The 26,227-nt window shown below is 41.7% G+C and overlaps 1 long non-coding RNA gene across 1 annotated transcript; it reads left to right on the top strand.

Annotated features, from left to right (window-relative positions):
* Window positions 1–4,402: 4,402 nt before the first annotated feature.
* LOC118707036 lies at window positions 4,403–24,643 on the top strand. Its single transcript, XR_004984178.2, has 4 exons — window positions 4,403–4,413; window positions 9,009–9,017; window positions 19,887–19,893; window positions 24,364–24,643. It is a non-coding gene; the product is annotated as an uncharacterized LOC118707036 (long non-coding RNA).
* The last annotated feature ends 1,584 nt before the right edge of the window (window positions 24,644–26,227 follow it).

Raw genomic sequence — 26,227 nt, 5'->3', positions numbered from 1 at the left:
GCTGATGATAGCCATTGCAATTTGCCACGCCCCAGCCTAGTGACCCCACCCCACCCTACTCTGAGTACCCACCCCGAGGTCCCGCCCTGCACATTCTACAGACATACCAGGCACCACACAGCTACTTTTGCATATAAATGGACTGTATTGTAACAGCTTAACGAAATAAATTGCAGCTCCAGCCATAAAACTGCCAAGTCCCAAGTAAAGAGGACAGAACTGTAGTTCTTGTGGTAGCTCCTGCTGGGTGGCCTAAGATAGTAGCTGAACTGCACCTCATTGGAGATCTGGAAACTAGTGTATCTAATGGTCGGTGTGAGAGGACACCAGATTTCAACTACTCTCATAAGGGACACGTTCAAGAGGCAGACTCAGTGAGCACTGAAGCCCTATGGGAACAAGTCCTCCCCCATAAACATGTCTCCACCATAGTAATTCTTCCATTATAGACACAGCAGATCCTCACAGCCAATTGGCCTGGAGGTCAATTCCTCCCAGTGACACCAACAACAATCAAGACTTAACAACAAGAGTGTACACACAGTCCACAAAGGGGTGCACCAAGAATCCATATCAGGCAACTGGGAGGCTGACCCACTGAACCATATAGGACATCTAGGCCCACAAAGCTACCCTACCAACTCAGGGAAGCATCAAAAATGCTGAGAAAAGGAGATAGATCTCAAATGAAAGAAATAGAGGAAAACAAAAGACTGGGTATAGAGTTTAAAATTACGGTTATAAAGTTTTTCAAGTAATTCCTAGAAAAGGCAGATAAATTTAATGAAACCCTTAAAGATATGGAAAAGGGCCAACTAGAAATTAAAAATACACTGACTGAAATAAAAAAAATATTATACAGAGACCCAACAGCAGAATAGAAGAACGCAAGAATCCAGTCAAAGATTTGGAATACAAAGAGGCAAAGGACACTCCTCCGGAGAAGCAGGAAGAAAAGAGAATCCAGAAATTGAAGATAGTATAAGAAGCCTCTGGGACAAATTCAAGCCTCTGGGACAACTTCAATCAGAATTATGGGGGTACCAGAAGAAGAGAAAGAGCAAGACACTGAAAACCTATTAGAAGAAATAATGACAGAAAACTTCCCCCACCTGGTGAAAGAAATACAAGTCCAAGGAGAACACAGAACCCCAAACAAAAGGAATCCAAAGAGGACCACACCAAGACACATCATAATTAAAATGCCAAGGCTAAAAGACAAAGAGAGAATATTAAAAGCAATAAGAGAAAAACAGTTAGTTTTCTACAAGAGAGCACCATATGATTATCAGCTGATTTTTCAACTGAAACTATGAAGGCCAGACAGGAGTAGCAAGAAATATTCAAAGTGATGAATAGCAAGAACCTACAACCAAGACTACTCTACCCAGCAAAGTTATTCAGAATTGAAGGACAGAATAAAAAGCTTCACAGATCAGAAAAAGCTAAAGGAATACATCACCAAAAAACCATATTATATGAAATAATAAAAGGTATTCTTTAAGAAGAGAAAAAAGAAAAAAGTAAAGATAAATTATGAACAACAAATACATATCAACAAATGAATCTAAAAGTCAAGTGAATTAAAAATCTGAGGAACAGAATAAACTGGTGAATATAATAGAATCAGGGGCATAAAATGGGAGGAGATTAATAATTCTCAGGGGGGAAAATAAATTAAAAAAATAATTCTCAGGGGAAAGTGGTGTCTGTGTTGGGGGTACAGGAAGAGACTTGACAAAAATCATATAACTATGGATGAGGATAGCAGGGATGGGGGGAGTTAAGGACAGAGGGTGGGGTGAGGACCAGGTGAAGGGGAGTTATGGGAGAGGGAGGGGGGAAAAGAAATAATTGTAATAATCTGAAAAAATAAGGATTTATTTAAAAAGAAGAAGAAGAAGAAGAAGAAGAAGAAGAAGAAGAAGAAGAAGAAGAAGAACAACAACAACAACAACCACCACCCAGGTGGCAACAACAACAACAACAACAACAACCCCCCAGGTAGCTGAGGCAATCCAAAGGCCTGAGGACACCTTTTGACTGGGCTACCAACCTACCGGTCTAGAGCTGCCATGAATGCACAGAAAATCATCATGCCCAGGAGCAGTCAGAAAGAAATCCCGATTTTTTAAATAATAGATCGTCTTGATCATTAACCAGGAAATGGCTGAGAGATTATCCCTTTTCTGAGCTCAGCCACAGTCAGCGACCAAAATGCCTTATTAAAATGTGTGAACCAGGAAGAGGTGAGGAAGCTAGAGTTTAAAATCTATCTGAATTTAGTTTGAGGAGGCCATTCCAATACTCAACAGTATCTCATACCGTGAGTGCTAGAGAGCCTGACATGTCCATCAAATACCTTCCCTATCAGCACATTGTTGTGCTGCTTTTATAATAAAAAGCACAGCATCATCAGGCTATAGGTGGTCCAGAAAGCTGAAAACATGACAGATATTTGTTTCAAGGGCCACAATAGAGAGACTGGAACTAGCTGATTAGGCTGGAACAGCAATATTGTAAGGTGAATTAGTGTCAATAGCAGAGGAGGTCAACAGTCTGATAAATTCAGTCTTCTAAGAGCGAGAAGGTAGGAGTGGGGGAAAAAATTATAGGTGAATAAACCCCAACAGAAATGGCTGCTGCCACAGAGTGAGCAGAAAGCTTGGCTCCACTCCAGGCTATAAAGTTTCAATTGTAGAGTGTAAATAAATTCCAGATACCAGGGCTTCCACTTGGGTAGCCAGGGAGCATGGCTGGCCTACAAGCCACCACAGGCCCCTTGCCCAGGCCACCCCCTGCCAAAAGGGAACCCCCACCCTGATCTGGGACACTGTTCAGGGCAAACCAGCTGGCCCCTACCCATGTACCAGGACTCTATACTATCTAATAAAAGAGTAATATGCAAATTGTCCATCACTCCAACACATAAGGTCAAGATAGCTGCCCCCATGTGGTCAAATATCCTGCGCCTATGTGGACACAAGATGGCCAATAGGAGAGGGCAGTTGAGAGGGACCAGATCTGCAAGGAAGGGCAGTTGGGGGCAATCAAGCCTTCAAGGGAGGGAAGTTAGGGTTGACCAAGCCAGTAGAGAAGGGAAGTTGGGGGCAAACAGGCTGGCAGGAGGGAAGTTAGACATCAATCAGCCTGGCAGGGCAGTGGTTAGGGGGTAATCAAGCTGGCAGGCAGAAGTAGTTAGGGGCAATCAAGAAGTTAAGCTGGCAAGCAGTTGGGAACCAGCAGTCCTGGACTGTGAGAGGGAAGTCCCAGTGGGATCTGGCCTAAATGGGCAGTCAGACATCCCTAGAAGGGTACCAGATTGGAGAGGGTGCAGGCTGGGCTGAGGGACACCTCACCCAGCTCCCCTTGCACATGGTGGGTGTGGCTGGTGGGTGTAGTGGAGTGATGGTTAATTTTCATATTGCTCTTTTATTAGTTAGGATGTCTTTTGCAAATATTTTCTTTCAGTTTGTAGCTTGTCTTCCCATTCTCTCTCTCTCTTTTTTTTTTTAAATAAATCTTTATTGTTCATATTGTTACAAAAGTTCCTCATTTTTTCCCCTTCACCAGGTTCCTACCCCACCCTCTGCCCTTTCCCCATCCCCTATTGTCCTCATCCATAGGTGCACAGATTATGTTCACTCTCTTCCTGCACCCCCCACTCCTCTTTTCCCCTAGAATTGTTAGTTCACTCCCCTTCCATACCTCTGATTCTATTATATTCAACAGTTAATATTCTTCATCAGGTTTTTTAATTCCCTTGGTTTTTAGATTCACTTGTTGATAGTTACATATTTGTTGTTCATAATTTTTATCTTTATCTTATTCCTCTTCCTAAAGAACCCCCTTCAGCAATTCATATAATTCTGGTTTGGTGGTGATAAACTCCTTTAACTTTTTTTTTATTATTTGTGAAGCTCTTTATCTGGCCTTCGATTCTGAGTGATAGCTTTGCTAGGTAGAGTATTTTTGGCTGTAGGTTCTTGTTATTCATCACCTTGAATATTTCTTGCCATTCCAGTCTGGCCTGCATGGTTTCTGTTGAGAATTCAACTGACAATCGTATGGGTGCTCCTTTATAGGTAACTATCTGCTTTTCTCTTGCTGCTTTTAATATTCTTTGTCTTTTGCTCTTGGAATTTTAATTATGATGTGTCTTGGTGTGGTCCTCTTTGGGTTCCTTTTATTTGGGGTTCTGTGTGCTTCCTGAACTTGTAAGTCTATTTCTTTCACCAGGTGAAGGAGGTTTTCTGTCACTATTTTTTCCAGTATTCTTTCAGTATCTTGCTCTCTCTCATCTCCTGGGACCGTCATAATTCTGATGTTGGTTCGCTTGAAGTTGTCCCAGAGGTTTCTTATGCTATCTTCAACTTTCTGGATTCTCTTGTCTTCTTGCTTCTCTGTGGAGGAGTGTCCTCTGGCTCTTTGTGTTCCAAATCTTTGACTTGATTGTTGCAATCTTCCATTCTGTTTTTAGGACTCTATAACATTCTTAATTTCAGACAATGTATTCTTTACTTCTAGCTGATCCCTTTTCATATCCTCATAGGTCTCCTTTATTTTATCAGCCTTTTCTAGGAAATTCTTGAAAAACCTTATAAGTGTGGTTTTGAACTCTATATCCAGTCCCTTTTTATCCTCCATTTTTTTTTTTGTTTGTGATCTGTTTCCTTGTCTCGGCATTTTCACTGCTTCTCTGAGTTTGTAGGGTGGCTTTGTGTGTTAAGGTGTCCTATATAGTTCAGTGGGTCAGCCTCCCAGTTATCTGAGGTGGACACTCTTGGTGCACCCCTTTGTGGACTGTGTGTATAGTCTTTTGTAGTTAAATCTTAATTGTTGTTGGTATCACTGGGAGGAACTGAACTCCAGGCCAATTGGCTGTGAGGATGAGCTGTGTCTATGCTGGGAGACAGCCTTATTCAAAAGCCTCTGTGCTAAGCTTGGGTAGGGCAAAGTTTCAGGGTGGAGCCTTCAGCCTTGGCTTCCTGTCAGCCCTGCCCTATGAGGTTCCTGAGTCTCAGTGCTCCTCAGTGTCCTTTGGTACTCGCTGCAAGCACCTCTGAGAGAAAAGTGCCCTTGAGTTTCTCCCACTACTGGACAGTCTAATCTCTTCCCCAATGAGCCTGGAACTGAGGTTCAGTGCAGATGGAAGTGGGGTTCAGTGCAGTCCAGAGCTTTTGTCTTCTTTCCGTTAGGGCAACCCAGCAGCACAGTCAACAGTCAGTCCTCTGCGCACAATGTGCGCGACTCCAGGGCTCTGCCTTTGGCTGCTCCCCTGAGTTTCCGCCTTACAGCCTAGAATCCCTCTGTATGAGCCTGGGACTCCAGGGTCTCTCCCAGAACTGAGGTTCAGTCCAGTTGGAACTGGGGTTCAGCACAGTCTGAGCTTTTATCTCCTTCCTGCTAGGGAATGCCAACCAGGTACTGAGCCACCCTTCCTCTCAGGCTTCGTCCTCTCCCCACACGCACACCGTGTCTCTAAATCTTAGGCTTTTATAGCTCCTCTGATTCTCCTTCTGGTTTTCTCTTTTCTTCCAGTTGTAGAATTTCCAGTCAGTCAAGTTTCCTGTAGTTCTGGATAATGTCCACTTTATATTTTAGTTGTATTTTTTGAAATTGTTGTGTGAGGCTGCAGTTGGGCATTTACCTATGCCGCCATCTTGGTTTCCTCCCCCAATTTTCCTGCCTTCCCATTCTCTTGACCTAGGTCAGTCTTTTAAGTTAAAAAACATGTAAGTTAGAGTTAGAATTTTAAAGTAATGAGAAATAGCACCTGTATAGCCAAAGAGGGTTATGTGTGCGTGTGTGTGTGTGTGTGTGTGTGTGTGTGTGTGTATGTACTTGCCCTGCAAAACACTAAGTGGCTTGATTTTCTTTAAAATAAAAAAATTTTAACTATGAAATAATTTTAAATGTACAGAAGAAATGCAAATTCCATACAGAGAGCTAATGATCAACCTTCCTCCAGCTTCTCTTAATGTTAACATATCACATAACCATAGTGCATTATCACAATTAAGAAGTTAACATTGTGCCGAAACCAGTTTGACTCTGTGGATAGAGCATCAATCTGTGGACTGAAAGGTCCCAGGTTCGATTCTGGTCAGAAACATGTATATTGGTTGCAAGCACATCCCAATAAGGGTTGTGCAAGGGGGCTGGTTGATGTTTCTCTCTCATCCATGTTTCTGGCTCTCTATCCCTCGCCTTTCCTCTCTGTAAAAAATCAATAAAATATATTAAGAAAAAAAAAGAAATTAACATTGGAACAAATTTATTAATTAAACTTCAGACTATTAGGATATGGCCAGCTTTTTAAATAACATCCTTCTGTGTCAGGATCCAATTTAGAATAACACATTACATTTAGTTATCATGACTCCTGGATATCCATTAATATTTTGTGGTTTCTCCATCCTTCTTTATTTTTTATGGTTTTGAGTATCAGACAGACATTTTGTAGAATATCTCTCAACTTGTGTCTGTCTGATATCTCATGACTAATTTGACTGAGGTTGTGGACTCCTGGGAAGAACACCACAGAGGTAACATGCCCTTCTCTTCTTGACATATTAGTGGGTACATGATATCAACATGATTTATACTGATGATGTTAACCTTGGTCACTTGATTAAGGTGATGTCTTCCAGGCTTCTGTCTGGTCCTATTCCATGTTCTATTCATTAGAAGCTAGTCTCTAAATCCAGACCATTTTAGCAGGTAAATAATTGCCATTACTAATAATTATTAATAGTTATTAATAATTATTAATTGTAGTAATTAATTACTACAATTAATAAATATTAAGAGCTGATACATGGAGTCTATGCTAATGTCCTGTCTCTTCTTAAAGTTTTGCCCACTACTGTTAGCATCCATTCATGGAATTGCCATTCAGCAAAAATTACTGTGGGATTCTAATGCCACTTTCCTACTTCTCTCATTCCTACTACATTTATTATTTGAAGTAAGTTTGTAAGAAATATTTGTCCTTTTGCCCACATTTATTTATGTCTTCAATAATCATGGACATTTATTTTATTCTTGCATTTGTCAGAGACAGCCAGAGCCCTGCTGGAGCTCTGGTGCTCTGAACCATATATTCCTCTAAATTCTTCCCGACTGTGCCAGGGGAGGTTCCTTCTCGAACCCTGCTCGCTACACTAACTGTTGGGAGCTTAGTCCAAGTTCCTCCTTTATCTTCTGCTCACTAGTTACAGGTGTCAGATCCGAGGCCCTCTGTCTGGGGCTGGACCTCCTAGGACGTGGGGTTTCAGATGGAGAAGCCATGAGAAGTTGTGGGTGTATAAGAATGAGTCTTTATTGCAGGAGCCAGTGGCCATATAGAATTCAGACAAAATAATCCTCCATAGCAAAGTACATACATGCAGCTCTGTACCAGCTGGTAAATACTTATCTTTCCCACAAAGTAGCATTCATCTCTGTGCCCATAGTTATTATCTGAGTAGCCACATGTTGCTCTAGCCTAGACCTATTGCTTTACATAGCAACACCCGAGCTCTCCCTTAGAGCTACAGCTTCCGTGGCTTCTCCAGCCTCTCTAGCTCAGCAGCTTCTCCTGTCTCCCCTGCCCAGCACACTGGCTATTCTCTGCAGTCTCACATAGTAACCACCTCTGAGCTTTACTCTCAGCTCACTGGCTGGTTAACATGGTAGCTACTCATATATCTGAGGTCTCTATGAGCTCTTAGCCTTACATTGTAACAGTACCAGCTCTCAGCTCTGTCTAAGCTCTCTTGCCTTTTTCCAAGTCCACTGGCTGGTTAACGACATGTATATAACTACTGAGACAGAAGAGGCCTCTAGCCAACAATGGCATCAATCATTTGGCTGTAGAAGGGCACAGCGTGGCCTTGCAGCTGTGTCGTCCTTTGGCATTCTGATTCCCATGTTCAGAGTGGCCTTGCCCATTCAGCATAGTATCAGCAAGGCCTCTGCACAGTAATTAGCCTTAACTATCCGTGGACTCTGGGGTGGTTCCCACAGCATTATAATCCTCTACTACTGCTTATTTTGTTGCTCAAGTGCCACATCTAGGCAATAGGATCTCTTTCAGGTAGGTTCCTATATCCCTTTCACATGTCCTCATTTGGTTTGTATTTTCTTCAAATTCATCATGAGTACTTTCTTGCTTTCTGACCAGAAGTTGCCCAATTTATAAAAACCCATACCACAATTGGAATCAGCTAGAAAAAAATGTATAAATTGTATGTGTATATGTATGTACAAGCACATTTGCACATATACAAATACTTCAGTGTATTTGTATAGATCTGTATCACTTCACATGAATATGTACATATTAAATGTCATGTGTTGACACAAAAGTCCAGTATTCCAATATAACAGCAGAGTTCTTTATGGCCTTTCAACTTTCTCTGTCTGTGAGTTCCTTGTCCAACAGTAAGAGACCTGGCTTCCATTAACCCCAATATATTGATTTGTTTATTCAGCCTCTTCTATCACCCCAACCTCTTGTCTACACTGCTGTTTCCTCTGCTCACCACTCCTGCATGCTTCCCTCTTTCCCAAGTATGCTCCTCCATACAGGAAAGGGAAAGGAGGAGAGAGTCTGCAATTTTGAAGAGGTATGTTTCAACAGATGGGGCTTCAGGCAATCTTGGAATTTGGTCTTGGAATTTAGCCCTTCCCATGAAAGCTTCTGAGGCAAATGTTGGTTATATTTTATATCTGGGTCCTCAGGCTATCTAGACATTTTCAGTTATCAAAGGAGGTGCTGCTTCAGAGATACTGAGAAATCTTTAGTTGTATTTTAAGTTCAAAATGTAATTCTCACTTGCCCAATGGTTCCTAAAGTAACAGCAGTGTGGTAGAAGATAGCCTTTTTTTCCTAAGTAGCCTATAAAACAAACACAACCTGCCTCACATTCACCCCCATTCTTGTTTCACAAATGAGCTCAGACATGTACTTTGACATCTTGATTAGGACAATTGAGCTTTTTATGTCTTCTCAGTGTCTTCAGGGGCAGTAGGTGACATTTCTCCCTACGTGGTAGGATCTCTGTTTGGCTTGACCATGAGAACAGCCTTTGTTGAGTGAGTTTAGGCCTTGCTTTCTTGTCAGCATGCTCTTCTTTGTCACCAAACCCACACCAGCCCTGGCTGCAAATGGCTGGATGAGTGACTATCTATAGTCACAAATGTGACTTAAGAGTCAAAAGTGATCCTAGACTAAACAGCAGGGGAAGTTGAGCATCAGCCCAGCCCAACTGCTAAATTAAATAAAGATGCACAGGGATAGCAGTACAAACCATTGCACTCAGGCACAGAGTCCTGTTCTGTATAAGTACTAAACAACTCTTAAAAAATTTGTATCCAATTATATAATACTAGTGTCCCAGTGTAGGCATTCGTGAACATTGAAAGGAAATTAATTAGAATGTGGCCAGCAGGGCAGGGCCAGATGGGCCAGACGTGCCCCGGAGCCAACCTTCCTCAGTTCCTCCCCAGATGGCTGCACCTGGAGTGACGCAGTGGCTAGAAGGGCATCTGAGGAATGAGTGGGGTCCCTGTGGAAGATGGGATCCCTCAGGCTGGCCTATGGGGATCAGGCTGAAACTGGCTTTCCAACATCTCCCAAGGGGTCCTGGATTGCAAGAGGGTGGTTCTTGGGTAATGCACCCTGGAATTAGTCTGCCTCCTCTCTGGTTCTGGGTGTATCACCCGAGAATTGCTGCTGCCAAGTCACCACAGTTCAGCAGCTCCTGCTTTGAGCATTTGCCCCGTGGTGGTCAGTCCACATCATAGCTACCGGTTGGATGGTCACTTCGTCATATATATATATTATAAGCAATCTTGCTATTATTTAAAGCTTCAATGCTGTCATGAAAGCCCAACTAAAATATTATATGTATGTTTTATTTCAAATGAATTAAACAATAAAACCCTAGAAGCAGCCATTAACTTTAGGTAATTGTCTGTCTCTGAAAGTTAAATGCTCCAAGGAACATTTAGCTAACAAGGTCATGCAAAAAGGGTCCCCTGTTTTGATTTGGCATTCAAAACCATTTAATTAAACAGTGATGCCGACTTGAGCTTTTTAAAAAAATGTTTTTAAAAAATTAATTTTAGAAAGAGAGGAAGGGAGAGGGAGAGTGAAAGATTAATAGACTCTCTCCTGTACCTGCATGCCCCCTACTAGGGATCAAGTTTGCAACATGGGCATGTGCTGTAACTTGGAATCTACCTGGTGATCTCGTGGTACATGAGCTGATGCTCAACTACTTAGCTACACTAGCTTGTTGCCAACTTGAGTTTTATGTTTATAATGTTACTAGGGGCCCAGTGCACAAATTCGTGCACCTTGAAAGGAACTGTGATCCACAAGGCTGTGGTGGGTACAGGAAATGGACTTGGCCCATCCTCTGTGCCTCCTCCTAACCCCTCATGCCATGGCCCCTGGTTCCCAGTCTGCCAGAAACCCTGCTCCTACTGCTGCCACTTCCTTGTGCTGATGGTGCCAGCCCCGCTCACACCCGCTGACAGCACAGAGCGATTGGGGCTGGTGACAGCAATGGGTGCAAGTGGGGCTGGTGTCATTAGTGGATGTGAGAGGTGGCTGCTGCCCCGATTGCCCATAAGGAGCAGAAGGAAGTAGAGGAACCCTCAGGGGAGACCGGGGTCAGCAGCCACTGCTAGCATCCACTGCCAGCGCCAAGCAATCAGGGCCGGCATCGGGAGCTGGAAGCAGGTGTGAACAGTGGCTCCAGCGCCGGCAGCAGGTGCAAGTTCCAGGTAGGACCACGTATGCAGGAGCAAAGAATTTTCAGTAACCACCAGAGGCTCACCCCAATGACAGAGACTGGCACCCCACCTTGGTCTGGCTCCCCAGCTCATGTGCTCCACCTTCTTGCCACAGCCAATGCCCACCATGTTCTGTGCTCTGCTGCCTGCTGCTGACACTTGCCATGTTCTGTGCATGCCCCCTGGTGATCAGCGCACGTCATAGCAATTAGTTGTTCTGTTGTTTGGTCTATTTGCGTATTAGCCCTTTATTATATAGAATATAGTATGATTTTGTATACTTGCTATAAAGATTTATGTTGTTAGGGGGCAAATAAAAAAAATACCATTAAAAAATTGGGGTTTTCTTTTTGTAGTTTTCTTCTTAGCACAGAGTGCTAAGTTCTCCTTCACCTTTTGCTTCTATTCTTAACCCAGTGCAGTATATTTGCATCTAACAGCTACCAGTAATCTTCTAGCAATGTAAACAGGATTATGTCACCTTCTGCTTTAACTTTCCTTGGTTTTCTTTGTATTTAAAATGCAAACTCCCTTGTCTTGCTATGAAGTTGAAAAGAATAAATCCTTTCTCTCCAACTTTATCTCTTGACACTCTCCCATTTGCTCACTCTGTTCCAAACACACAGACCACACTTCTGTTCCTAGATAAAGTGCCCAGTTCATTCCCACCTCCAGCCCCGGCCATGGTTGTTCCTCCTGCTTGAAAGCTCTGCTCCCCGATGTTGTATGGCTGGCTGCTTAATCAGGTCCCACTCAGACATCACCTCTCCAGACCTTAGGGCACATGTGTCAAACACAAGGCCAGCGGGCCAAATCCGTCCCGCCAGGCCTTGCAATGTGGCCCGCACCGCGCTGTCATCACTGCACTCCGCTTCGTTTCCATCACAATGACAGTTTATGACTGTTCAGTAAACCATTCGGCCCGCGATTTAGGCTGGATTTTAGATTTTGGCCCCTTCTCTGATTGAGTTCGACACCCCTACCTTAGGGCATCCTCGATTGCAGTTAATATCATGGCACTTGGCCTTATATTTTTTAATATTCTTTTTTTAAATTATCTATAATTATCAACCCTCTGTTTATTTTTTGTCATCCTTATACAAGAGTGTAATGAAAGTAATAAATAAAGGAAGGGCATTATCTGAATCCCCACCCTGTTCCACACTTCCAGACTGGTAATGGTCTGGAACTACATAAATACTTCTTCTATTGTTATTAATCCTGGCAGGAGAATATATTTACTTTGAATTTTTTAGAGAGAGTGGAAAGGAGGGAGAGAGAGAGACACATTGTTTAGTTGCCTCCCTCAGGGGGCCCCAATCGGGGCTAGGGATCAAACCAGCAAGCTAGGTACATGCCATTGATGGGGAATCAAACCAAAGACCCTTTAATACACAGGATGACACTCTAACCACTGAGAAACACCAGCCAGGGGCATAAATACTTCTTTAATGGGCAAATGGTGATGGACAGGGATTTGACTTGGGATGGTGAGCATACAACACAATGTACAGATGATGTGCTGCACAATTGTGCACCTAAAACCTGTATAATTTTGTTAATAAATTCATTAAAAAGGAAAAATAAGTAAGTAAATAAAATTTAAAAATAATTTCTTCTTTTCTTGATTGGTTACTTGAGAACCCACAGATATTGCAGAATAGTAAACTACATGTGTTTTAACTACTTTGAATACACTGAGAGTTTGGCAAATGTTATGAACTCCTACGAGAGCAGGTTCCCCTGGCCTTTGACCTAATAGATAGAAGTATATCTTTGTATCTAGAATAGAAATGGTACCAGTGAACTAAGAGTATAATCTCTTATGATAAATACAAAGTAATATAAATTTAAAAGGAGGCTAAGAAGGGTGTTCCACAGAGGTTAGAGGATAGACTGCATATAGTTGTCCCCCTTTATCTACAGAGGATATGTTCAAAGACCCACAGTGGATGCCTGAAACCACAGATAGTACTGGATCCTATATATACCATGTTTCTGTTGTACATACATATCTATGATAAAGTTTAATTTATAAATTAGGTAGAGTAAGACATTAACCATGATAACTAATAATATTAACAGTTACAACAATATGCTGCAATAAAAGTTATCTAAATGTTGTCTCTCTCTCTCAAAATATCTTACTGTACTGTATCCACTTTCTTTGATAACATGAGATGATACAAAGCCTACATCACCAGTGAGGTGAATGGCAGAATTATGACATAGTATTGGGCTGCTGTACGGGTGAGATGGACACAAGCACAGTGACACCACAATGCTAGTAGTCAATCTGATAAGGAATCAGCAACCTTTTGACTGCTGGTTAGTGATGCTGACCAAGTGATGGCACATCACAGGTAAGACAGAGTAGGTCAATTTGAGATTTCATCACACTAATAAGAACGGGGAATTTTTCATTTAGTATTTTAGGAAAATAGTTAAGACAAACCATGGAAAGCAAAACCATGGATAAGGGGGGACTACTCTGTATAGACTGGCCAGGCGAATTCTTATTCTGATTGTCAATAATAGATAAAAACAGCGTTTTTTTCTTTCAACTTTTTCTTGGATTTTTCAAAGGGTCAGAAATTGTTAAAAGGGCATGGTACTTGGCTGGATACTTTGCCAATTCTCATTTTTATGAGAAAACTTACTGTTTCCTTAGGGTGTGACAATCAAGAGAATCCATCAAAGGGGCAAAATTGATACTAACAGCCTCTTTGCTGCTTGGCAAGTTTGTGAATGGGAGTCCCAGAGGAAATGATCCCACTATACTGGAAGTAACTATGCTTATCAGCTACTCTGAAAAGAGAATTGCTGTTAGAGTGTGAATAAGACGTTATAGGCTTTGACGGATAGACAAATGACTGGCTCCTGAAAATACTGTGGAAAAGCTATGGTTTGCATCTATCTGGCGTGTAAATTTGCTTTTGATTGACATTGTGAGGGCAAACAATTTAAAGTGAAGAAACAAAGACGAAATGTCATCTTTGTGAGTAGATGCTTCTATTAGAAGCTGAAAATGTGACGGGAATGCTTTTGAAAATGTGTTATTTCTCTGTGATCCTTTATGCCACTGCAAGCACAGGAAAAAACATCTTTACTCTTACTCTTGTTTTAAAACGTCAGTGGATGCGACATTCACTTTTAGCACAAAAGGGCTGTGAATCTGCACTTTACGGTGCATACACAACAGTTTGATGATAGCGGCCCACTGCTTTAATTTTTATTGCAGTTTAGGATGATTGAACCACTCCTTTTGTGAAATGCCAGCTTTAGTGAACACTCAACAAGGGTTTGCTGAAAATTCATTATAAACCACCAGGTGCTTATTGTTCAGGAGCTTTGGCCTGAAAGTCTTTAATTTACTACATAGAATGAATTGTTCTGACTCAAGATCACAAGTACCAAGATACTTTCATGGTCCCTTAAATTCAGTTAGTGTCCTTGGTATTTGCAGATGCCATGTTAACTTCTTAAATCATTAGGCTGAGGGGAGGAGGGACTTTTAAATAAGTGCTACCACCTAGGCCTAAAACAGTCCCTGCCTCTTCTTCCACAGAGTTGCCTGGACCCTGGCAAGATCAGGTATCACACACATAGCTTGCTGTTATCCCTTATTTACCTGAAGAGAGAAGATGGGGAAAACAGCACACCCTACTCCATAATAGATAAAAACAGCATTTTTCCTTTTCTGAGAGCTATGAACCTTTGGGTCAATTTGGATGTTTAGAGAATTTTTCTTTTTGTACTTGGTGGGAATATATATATATATATATAAATATATATATATATATATATATATATATATATATATATATATATATATATATATATATATATATATTCACTTATATATATATATAAATATGGCAATGACTTTATATCAAACAGAATGACCTATGTAAAAACAGAAAAAAAGAACCACTTCCATTCATCTGAGCTAGCTGTCTGACTTCAGGGCTTCTCTTTTAATTTCCTCACATTCCTCATTTCAGAGGGGCTGGAACTATCAACTCGAACACTCCTTCAAATGTGCACCGCATATTCTCTCCGGGAGAACTCTTGGGCTACCAGCCCATGCCGAAACCGGTTTGGCTCAGTGGTAGAGCGTCGGTCTGCGGACTTAAAGGTCCAGGGTTCGATTCCGGTCAAGGGCATATACCTTGGTTGCGGGCACATCCCCAGTGGGGGGTGTGCAGGAGGCAGCTGGTCAATGTTTCTCTCTCATCGACTTTTCTAGCTCTCTATCTCTCTCCCTTCCTCTCTGTAAAAAATCAATAAAATATATTTTTTAAAAAGAAAAGAAAAGAAAGAAAGAACTGACCTCCAAAGCTACTGTCACTCAAATGCCCACCATCATGGCCAGCCTTGGGAGTCCTAAGGCAGAGCTGTCCCCGTTACCCTGGGGCCTTGGTTCCCTGGCTCAAGGAATTCACAGCAAAGATTCACTGAGCTCTGCCACTCAATTGCCACATGACCATTGCTGATCTCCAGGCATCTAGATTGTCACCTTCTTAGTCTCAAGTGTCCGCATCACCAGGACATTCTTTGTTTCACTTAGCTACTATTCCTCACAGAGCCCAGAGAGCATACAAAATGACACACATTTAGAAATGGTTTCATGAAACAGAATAATCTGACTTTTAAAGACTTGACTTCCTAATTTCCTGTAAGTGTTTGAGAACTTTTGGTGTTGTTCTTCTCCAAATTGTGTATGGCCAATGTGAGAATAATTCCCATTAACTCACTTTTTAAAAAATTGTAAATTTGAGCAGACATTGAACCTACTGCTTGTTAACTCTGTTTCTTTTCTGTGGGAGCCACATGAGGGAAGAGGGGGGGGAAGGGAGAGAGGAAAGTGTGTATATGGGTGCACTTGTGTCCAGAATTCTAGATTTTTTTTTTATTGAGATATAATTGACATATCACATTATATTGGTTTCCGGTGTACAGCATGATGGTTTGGTAAAGGTATTGACAAAATAACTTTTTAGACCCAGGAGAGAGCCATTCCTATTAGAGGTGCCACATCAGAAAACTAAACCTTAGATACATTCAAGTCCCTGTAATGCTCCTCCTGATCATAGGAACATTCTCTCTAGTCAACCAATACACAAACCCAGCCAACTCTAGGGCTTCTCACCCCAAACAAGGTTGACTCGTGGCCCTAGACCACACATGTCAAACACAAGGCCCGCGGGCCAAATCCGGCCCACCAGGCCTTGCAATGTGGCCCGCACCACGCTGTCATCACTGCACTCCGCTGCGTTCCATCACAATGACGCGCGGTGACATAGGAGGCTTGTGATCTCACCAGCCGCCTCGCCGGCCGCCGTACTTGCTATCTATTACGCATGCGCATAGATAACAAGTCACGCGAGATTCAGGAGGTGAGATATAGTCCGGCATCCGATGTGGTTGTGCGGGTGGCAGAGCAGAGGAGAGAGTGAGTGTGCGGGCATAAAAAATACACAGCAGAAGCTGCCAGTTCCTGGCATAAAGTGCAGGCATAAAAATCGCAACAGAATCTGCTATCTGTACCCAGCCAGGCATTTATTGACTGACTTTTTTTTTCTCCACTCCATCTGCCAAATCAAGCTATCCCTGTGCAGTTTTCAACTTTTTCTTTCTAACGCAGATTTCCAATAAACTACATCTTTTACTGCCAATATTGATCCCAAAATGTCCAGGAAAAGAAAAGTTGACGGTGAAGGCAGACAATTTAATGACAAATGGGAAAATGAATACATGTTTGTGCTTAGAGAGGGCAAACCAGTGTGTATATTGTATTATGAGACAGTGTCGGTGATGAAAGAGTACAATATAGGTCGTCATTTTGACACCAAACATAATGTTAAGTATGGCAAATATACTTTGGAAGAAAAGCATAAAATTGTTAAAGAACTAAAAGGCAAACTACAATCACAGCAGCAAATGTTTACAAAGGCTACAGTGAAAAATGATGCTGCAGTGAAAGCAAGCTTTATAGTGGCTGAAGAAATTGCCCGTACTTCAAGGTGTTTTTCAGAGGGTGCCTTTTTGAAGCAATGCATGCTAAAAGTGTGTGAGCAAGTATGCCCAGATCAGATATAGAGTTTTCAAAATGTCAGTTTGTCAAGAAACACCATTGCAGATAGAGTTCAAGAACTCTCAGGAAATCTATCATCACAGCTGGCCGAACAGGCATGCAGTTATCTCGCTTTTTCACTTGCTATCGATGAAAGCACAGACAACACTGATACAGAGCAGCTGTCCATCTTTATACGTGCTACGAAGACCGACCTCTCTGTCACTGAGGAACTTTTGGATGTAGCTGCCATGCATGGGACGATGACTGGTAGAGATATATTTGAGGCTGTGGAGAAATCTATAAATAATTTTAAATTACCCTGGGAAAAGTTGGTGGGGCTAACTACCGATGGCGCACCTTCAATGTGCGGAGAAAAGAAAAGCTTGGTTGGACTAATGAAGGAAAGAATGCAAAAAAGTCACTGCCACACACCCTTGATTACTTATCATTGCATTATCCACCAAGAGGCTATGTGTGGAAAAGTTCTGGACATGAATGACATAATGACCACAGTCATTAAAACTATTAACTTTATACGGGCACGTGGCCTGAATCATCGCCAGTTCCAGCAGTTTTTACAGGAGGTGGGTGCAGAGCATGGAGACGTGCCATACCACACAGAAGTAAGATGGCTGAGCAAGAGCGCAGTCCTCAAAAGATTTTTTGAGCTCAGAGAACAAATTGCTCTTTTCATAGAAAGTAAAGGAAAGCCCTTGCCTGAACGGTCGGATCCCGCCTGGCTATGTGATTTTGCTACGATGTGTGACATATGCGAGCATCTCGCCCAACTGAATCTGAAGCTGCAGGGACGCAAACAAGTCATCACGAAGATGTCTGACATGATCACAGCATTCCAGCGTAAACTTCAACTATGGAAGTCCCAACTGGAATAGGACAATCTTGCCCACTTTCCCGTTTGTTTGAGTATCTCAACCACTATTTCTGGTACTTTTCCTTGCAATCGGCTGGCTACCAAAGTTAGCCATTTCCTAAGTGAATCTGAGCGGCGCTTCTCTGACTTTAGAACACAGCACTCAGGCTTTGACATCTTTGCCAATCCTTTTACAGTTGATGTCAACAATGTGCCCCATCACCTTCAGATGGAGATAATCGAGCTTCAGTCTGGCAGTGGCCTGAAATCAAGGTTTCAGATGTTGAAATTGAGGACTTCTACCCTCTACTGCCCCTTGACTCAATGCCAGAGCTCCGACTTCATGCTGCCCTTATTCTGTCCATGTTCGGGAGCACCTATCTTTGTGAACAGATGTTTTCAATAATGAATCTGAACAAAAACAAGCACAGATCACGCATTACCGATGACAACCTCCATGCTGTTTTGCGGGTTGCTACAGCCCAAGAAATAAAACCGAACATTGACTCATTGATCCGGGGAAAACGGTGTCAGACATCTAGCCAGAAAACAAAACAATGAGCATTTTAGGTACATTCCAATATTACTGTTTTGCTTGATACCAATATTACTGTTTTGCTTGATAGCATGTGAGTTGGTTAACAGCACTGTTAAAGAAAAGATTGTTCCACTCATTTTAAATTCACATTTCTGGTTAACATTGTCAGTTTATGACTGTTCAGTAAACCATTCGGCCCGCGATTTAGGCTGGATTTTAGATTTTGGCCCCTTCTCTGATTGAGTTCGACACCCCTGCCCTAGACAATCAGATAATTTCTATTTTTCTCTTCTTTGTTCTTTACTCTTTATTCTATAAGAGCCTTCTGACTTTCATTCCATTTCCAGGAAGAAAACTGCATCATGATGTGTTAAAATTTGTTTGTTTGTATCACTTAAATTATCTTCTTTAATAATTTCTAATGGTATAATTGAAAATCATTACCATGATAAGTCTACTTAACATCCATCACCACACACAGTTACAGAGTATTTTTTATTGTATTGAGAACTTTTAAAATTTACTCTCTTAGCATTAGCCAGGTTTGGTTCAGTGAATAGAGAATCAGACTGAAGGGTCCTGGGTTCGATTCCAGTTAAGGGCACATACTTTGGTTGTAGGCTTGGTCCGTGGTCCCTGGCCCTGGTGGGGATGCATGTGGGATGTCTCTCTCTCACATTGATGTGTTTCTTCTGTGTCTCTTCCTCTACTTCCACTCTGTCTAAAAATCAATGGAAAAAATATACTCAGGTGCGGATTAATAACAACAATAAAACAATCCACAGAAATACCAAAAAAATTTACTCTTTTAGCAACTTTCAAATATACAACACAGTATTATTAACTACTGTTGCCATGCTGTTGCATCCCCATAACTTACTTCATAGATATAGAGAACTAACTGACGGTTGCCAGATGGAAGGAAGTTTGGTTGGGTGAAAAAATTGTGAAGGGATAAAGAAATACAAATTAGTAGTTACAGAATAAGCATGGAGATGTAAAGAACAGCATAAGGGATATGGCCAATAATCTATAATAATAAAAACATAATATGCTAATTAGATAGGACATCATTCTGGACATCCTTTCAGATTAAGCTACGGTGGCAGGGGCCAAGGCAGAGGCAGGAGTGATCAGGCAGGCAGGTGATCAGTTAGACGTGATCAGGCAGACAGGCAGGCAGAGGCAGTTAGAGGCAATCGGACAGGCAGGCAAGTGGTTAGGGGTGATCAGGCAGGCAGGTGAGCAGTTAGGACCCAGCAGTCCTGGATTGTGAGAGGGTGCAGGCCAGCCTGAGGGACCCCTCCCCTGCCTCCTGTGCACAAATTTCATGCACCAGGCCTCTAGTATTGTAATAATTATGAATGGTTCCAGGTGGGTACTAGACTTATTTGGGAAATCCTTTCTTATGTTATATAAATATCGAACCAATATTGGATGAAATGGGGTGGAGGTCCTCTTCCCCACTTGGTGCAGCTGGGGGTGGACTTCCTACAATATCCTGAGAAAAAGTATTTTCTGAGACTTGCACAGGAGAACAAGTGATTTTTATTTGCATGGGATTAAATCCCTGTGTTTCCAAAGTGCCATTTCCCTTGGTCCAGTCATAGAAGAATTGTAGGTGGGTTTCAGTAAAACTAGAAGCAGAGTCCGTGTCCAGAATTTCCTCTTATTGTTGGAAACAGGTCCAGTACAGCATCAGGCTAGGTGCAGTCCACAGTCTATTGTGTGGGAGTACACAGGGCCATGGGCCACACAGGCGAATTCCAGAAAGCCAAACGTGAGCCATGAGCCAAGTGTGCCAAGAGGAACCAAGGGAGTGTTCTTCCTCCTCCTCCTCCTCCTCCTCCTCCTCCTCCTCCTCCTCCTCCTCCTCCTCTTCCTCCTCCTCCTCCTCCTTCTCCTCCTCTTCTTCCTCCCCCTCCTCCTCTTCTTCTTCTTCTTCTTCTTCTTCTTCTTCTTCTTCTTCTTCTTCTTCTTCTTCTTCTAAATATATTTTATTGATTTTTTACAGAGAGGAAGAGAGAGGCATAGAGAGTTAGAAACATTAATGAGAGAGATTCATCAATCAGCTGCCTCCTGCACACCCACTTGGGGATGTGCCTGCAACCAAGGTACATGCCCTTGACTGGAATTGAACCTGGGACCTTTCAGTCTGCAGGCTGATGCTCTACCACTGAGCCAAACCAGTTTTGGCAAGAGTGTACTTCTTTACCCAGGGTATTAAATACCCCAAATCTTTAGGCACTTGCAGCGGCCACACCCATTCTGGAAAATGATCTTTGTTCCCAGATATGACCAGTAGCAGGTACTTTCCTATGTCATCCTAACTACTGGTATGCATTTCTCTTCCCTTTGTCTAGTCTCCTTCCCCCAGTGTTTTGCAGGAAACATATCTGTAATGTCTGGCCTTCCCTTTTCTCCTCTCTTATTATTAATTTTTAGTTAATTACAACAGTCTCATAAACCATTATGCTATATATCAGAAACCAATGTCAACTTGTAATTGAAAAATAAAATAAGCAAACTATGAAAAGAAAGTATGTTTCCACAAATTAAAAAAAATACAAAAAAGAAAATGGATGTTATTTATTATACTCAAAGCGTTGTTCTACTCTTTTCTTGAAGTGCAGAAATAAGTCAATCAAGGAAAGAAAAGATAACTACACTAACAAATTATCAGTTCTAAGTCTATTTTATATGAAGCAAGCTATTCTCTGTAAGCAGTGGGAGAAAAATAAATGCTTGTCTTCAAAGCAAAAATTTCAGAAATGATTCTTCTACCCTTAGTAAATTGAAAGAATCACTCCTGGGGGTCACTTCCATTTTTTTTTTTTTTTTTTTTTTTTTTTTTTTTTTTTTTTTTTTTATCTCCTAGGATTTTTGTGAGGATCAAGTGTGAAGATGTTAAACTATTCAGTCATTCTTTCAAAACAATTTTACTGAATAGTCATTTTATGAAAGCTTTCTAATAGCTAATATAATCTATAAAACATCTAATCTGTACAATCAATATATCGGTATATATATATATATATATATATATATATATATATATATATATATATATTGTGTGTGTGTGTGTGTGTGTGTGTGTGTGTGTGTGTCCTGGCTCAACATGTTGCCTTTTTAAGTATTCTATACAATTATAGAAAGAAAAAAAAATGTGCTGAGGAATTGCTGACTTTTTTTTTTCTTCTATTAACTGTGATCCCAGTATGGTTACCTTTTTCTTTGCTACTTCTTCAATGTTCCTTGGAGCTACTTTAGCAATGCAAATTACCCCCTAACAACAAGTAGATCATTTCCATAAGTTTAGAAGTGTCCTTTGAAATGGATATTTTATGTTAACAAAGTCTTATGAAAATTCCTGATGGGCTTTGGAGTTAGACACAACTGAGTTGAAATTCTGTCTTAGCATTTATTTTGATGGTGTTAACTTTCACTTAAAATTGAGGGAACCGATGTCTGGATTCCCTGAAAGCAACCTTAATTAGGATAGGATGTAAGTTTTATAAAGCACCTAGCATACTTGTAGAGCAAGAGGAACTAACAAAGAGCTTTGGAGATATTTTTGATGCCAGAGAAATTAATGGGCCAGACATCCCAGACAAGAGTGGGAGTGAGGCTCTTACAATATCTTCAGAAAATTAATTTTCTTAGACTTTCATGGGAGGGAGAAGAAGGCTTTATTGGCATGGAGTTACATTTCTTGGGTTCCAAAGACCCCTGCCCTTTCAGACAGTACTAGAAAAGATGCAGTTGGGCATTCAGTAAAGTTAGAAACCAGGCCAGTGTCTAGAGTTTCCGTTCCATGTTGCAATTGGGTTTGGTTCAGCATTCAGGCCAGATTAAAGTCCATTAGTCCCTGTATGGAGCCCAGCATGGCCTTGTGCGTTATGTGCACAGCGGACCATGGCTCCCTGCAGCAGGAGTCCTAACAGCCAGGAGCGAGGAGAGACTAAACTTCTGTAGTTTGGGAAAGATGAAATAGAGAGGGCTGGAGACTGGGATGTCAGGACACAGGCTTTATTGAAGAGAAGAGTACCATTGCCGGCTGCTTCCAGAGAGAGAGAATGGAAGAGAGCAAGGGCCTGAGTCCATGTATTTTTAAGGGGAAGATAGGGGACGGGGCTTAGGGCACTCAGCACACGCTGATTGGTGGTTTCATGTAAGGCACATGATTAGGGACCTAGGGACTAAGGAATCAGAGGCTTAGGGTATTTGGCAGGTGCTGATTGGTGGTTCAGTGCTCAGGAATGTCTGGCTGCAGGTGGAGTTCACATATGTCCATCAATTGAAGGAAGGGAGAATCTATTACTTTTGAAGTGTATATATTTCGATTTTGAGAATTTACAGTGGCCGTGCCCATCTGGCCAATTACCTGTTTTCAGGTGTGTTGATGGGCAAGAATCACTCAGACCTTACTGGGCATGTGTCTAAACTGCCTTTGTGTAGTCCCTTTCCCTTGATGAAAAGGGAACAGACTTGGACAGTGTTAAATGTAGCTTTTTGTCAAAGCTGTATACATGACATGCCTATATCTAGTCTTCCCTTCAACTCCTTTACTGTTAAGTAATAACCAGATTATTACAACGGTATCATTTTCACGACATAACCAGAACTGCCTTTTGCTGGATGGGGGTATAAGATGGTTGGAGTTGGTTCTTTAAACTGTGAATTCCCTAGATTGGCACTGAAATGACCTGGATGGGAAAATATTTTATAATTCAGTAAAACTGAATTATGAGCATCTGAGAGTAATTAACTAAGAAAACCTCAATGAACTCAAGACACTGTCAGAGCCCCCCAGCCAAAGCCCAGCAAGAACACACCTATTGTTGCAGATGGGGACACACATCTTGGCTGTATCAGTAAGAGGGAGTAAGAAAGGACTTTCAGAGTTTGGGACTGGGTTAGCTGATTTAGGGGAGGATTTAAGAAGGAGAGTTTCGCTCTGGATTGGACACTGTCAGGAAGAGAATGGTAGTGGACTGAGGTAGATGAGTCTATAATTAGGTATTATATTAGTTTTCTATGGCTGTGTGGAAAACTTTCCAATACCACTAAGCCATTCTCCTAATTTCAGCAGACACCAACTGGGTGTCCCACACATTTATCTTATTCTTGACACTACCTGTGTAGAGACAGCATCAGATCTCATAGATTGAGGCTTTGTGCAGAAACTCCATTTCTTTAACACAATCTTTCTTCTTTCTGTTTGTCCAGTCCCTTCTTTAATCTTTAAGCCTTTGGTAAATCAGATTCTGGTCAGCATAAAGCTGTCTTAAGAAGAAAGTCTCAGATTTATTAACCACAGAAACAGTTTTGGTCAAACTAAAGGTAAAATTTTGGCCTCAGTTGTGTTTCAGACCTACCTACCATACCCTTCACAAAATGAGACAGAATGATGCCAGGGCAGACTCTGGATCTTATATGATGGCCAACTACTCCCTACTCTGGACTCAACCAAATTGTGAATCCCAAGACCCCAATTCCATTAATCACCATAATTTAAAAATTTAAAACTATATAATCTGTCCCCTACGTGAGCCATAGGTAAGCTAGAACACTAGTTCACCTGTGCCTCTGAGTTTCGTGCCATTTCCTTAAACCTTTACTTTCTTAATAGGTTTTGATGTGTACAGCCAAACAAATGCCTAATTTTGGTAACAATTGTCTCCACTTTAGGGACCAATTGCAAAAACAGATTGTCATGTGTATTTCTGACCAACTGGCTATAAATAAGGGTTCTCATGACTTCCCCTTAGGGTTTGGTAATTTGTTAGAATGATTCACAAAGCTCAGGGGAACATTTACTTATGTTGATTGTCAGTTTATCATAAAGAACACAGATGAACAGCAGTGGGAAGAGGTACACAGAGTAAGTTCTGAGGGGCCCCAGGCATTGGAGCTTCTGTCTCTGCAGCAACCTCCTGGCACATGGCATCCATCAACCCAGAAGCTCCTCATGTTTTAAGAGTTTTAGGGAGATTTACTCTCCAGATGACCACCCTTTGCCTTACTTCCCAGAGGTCAGCAGGTGATGCTGAAAGTTCCAACCCTAAAATTACTTGATCTTTCTAGTGATCAGATGTAGGAAGCCATTCATTGTCAATACTATCATGAGAGTGCATCAAGGAACTCAGAAGGCTGATGAACCTTGAGCTTTAGCAGGGCTAAAGCTATGCACTGAGTGTTCTGTGTTGAGATAGTGATGGCTGGAAGCAATTTCCTGACCTGATAGCCTCAAAGTAAAGCTTTACTGATCTTTACTGACCTTTGAGATGGTCGGTCTGCTACCTGTTTGCCGTGCTTTACCAAGGGCAAGGTGTCTATCTAAAAGTGAATAAAAAGCAGACTGGCCAGAAGTTGGTGTGCCTCTCCAAGAGAGAGGTTTCTGCATGCCCCCACCCCCTCGCCCTTGCCTTCTGAATTCAGATTTCTTGTGTAGTGTTTTCAGTTTTAAAAGGTTGTGGTAACACCGTCCTGAGATTCTGAAGGGACCCCATTCTATCACCTCACCAGCAAAAACTCATGTGTGAGCCAAAGGGCTTGCCATGAATATCAAGACACTTCTGTGATTTAAGAAATTACAAGAGTTTTAGGAGCTCTGTGCCAGAAACCAGGACGAAGATCAAATATATTTATTAGACCAGAGGCTGCTATAACAAATTACCACAGACTGGGTGGCTTACCAAACAGACTTTATTTCTCATAGTGCTGGAGGCTACAAGACCAAGAGCAAGTTGTTGGCATGGATGATGTCTTCTGAGGCCTCTCTCCTCGGTTTGTAGGTGTCCATCTTCTCCCTGAGCCCTCACGTGGCCTTCCCTCTGTGTTCTAATGTTTTCTTCTTCTAAGGATGCCAGTCATATGGGGTTAGGACCCACACATTTTAACTTTTTTTTTCTTTAGAGATCTGTCTTCTAATATAGTCACCTCTGAATTACTGGGAGTTAGGACTTCAATGTATAAATCTTATGGTGTTCGGGACAGCTTCTGGGCTCGGGGCTGGCCCTGATCCAGCCTGGTCTCCAGGTTCTTCATTCACCCAGGAAAAAATTGAAGGTTGAATTGGAGTGAGAACAAAGTAACTTTTATTTAGGTAGAGAAAAAAGAAAGGCCAGGGCATAGGTTCCACTGTAAAATTAGTAAAAAAGTACATGTCTGAGGACACGGGCCAACTCACCAGCGAGTTGCACACTTGGTCAGTTAGTTCTTGGGATTTTATATGTTTCCAAGGGATTTCATGTCATCTTTAAGCTTTGTGCCAAATTCTGACACTGTCTTCTGGTTGGCATGGGAACTTGTTTCTAATGTGGTCCATTCCAGATGTGTCTTGGCATTCGTTCTCCTCACCCATACTTCTACTTGTGGTGTCAGTTTTCATTGTAATGATGGTATGATGATGAGCTTTGGGGTCATTTTCTTTGGGGTCATTTACCTTTATCTTGGATTTGTCTGGTTCTAATTATTATTTTTTGTCTACCTCCCGGACTATGGTGATTTAAAATACCTGCTCTTAGGCATCTTCAGTTAGGGAGGATAGTATCCTGTGATTTATTAGCTGGTTGTTAATTACTCAATCATTCCAACCATTTGTTCAACCACTTGTCTCAGTTTACTCACTGTATTTGCCAGGGAATTTTTCTAGTTTCTTACTAACCTGCTTCAATGGGACACAATTCAACCTTTAAGAGACATCTTAAATAACTTTACCTTGAAGGAAATCAGACAAGAGTAAAGCATTTAGCCTTAACCGGTTTGGCTCAGTGGATAGAGCATCAGCCTGCGGACTCCGGGGTCCCAGGTTCTATTCAGGTCAAGGGCACATCCGGTTGTTGTGGGCACATCCCCAGTGGGGGATGTTCAGGAGGCAGCTGATTGATGTTTTCTCTCTCATCAATGTTTCTAATTCTTCCTCTCCCTTCCTCTCTGTAAAAAAAAA

The sequence above is a fragment of the Pipistrellus kuhlii genome, unplaced genomic scaffold, assembly GCF_014108245.1.
Source record: "Pipistrellus kuhlii isolate mPipKuh1 unplaced genomic scaffold, mPipKuh1.p scaffold_m20_p_1, whole genome shotgun sequence".
Taxonomy (NCBI): Eukaryota; Metazoa; Chordata; class Mammalia; order Chiroptera; family Vespertilionidae; genus Pipistrellus; species Pipistrellus kuhlii.
This window is presented reverse-complemented; position numbering and strand designations above follow the sequence as displayed.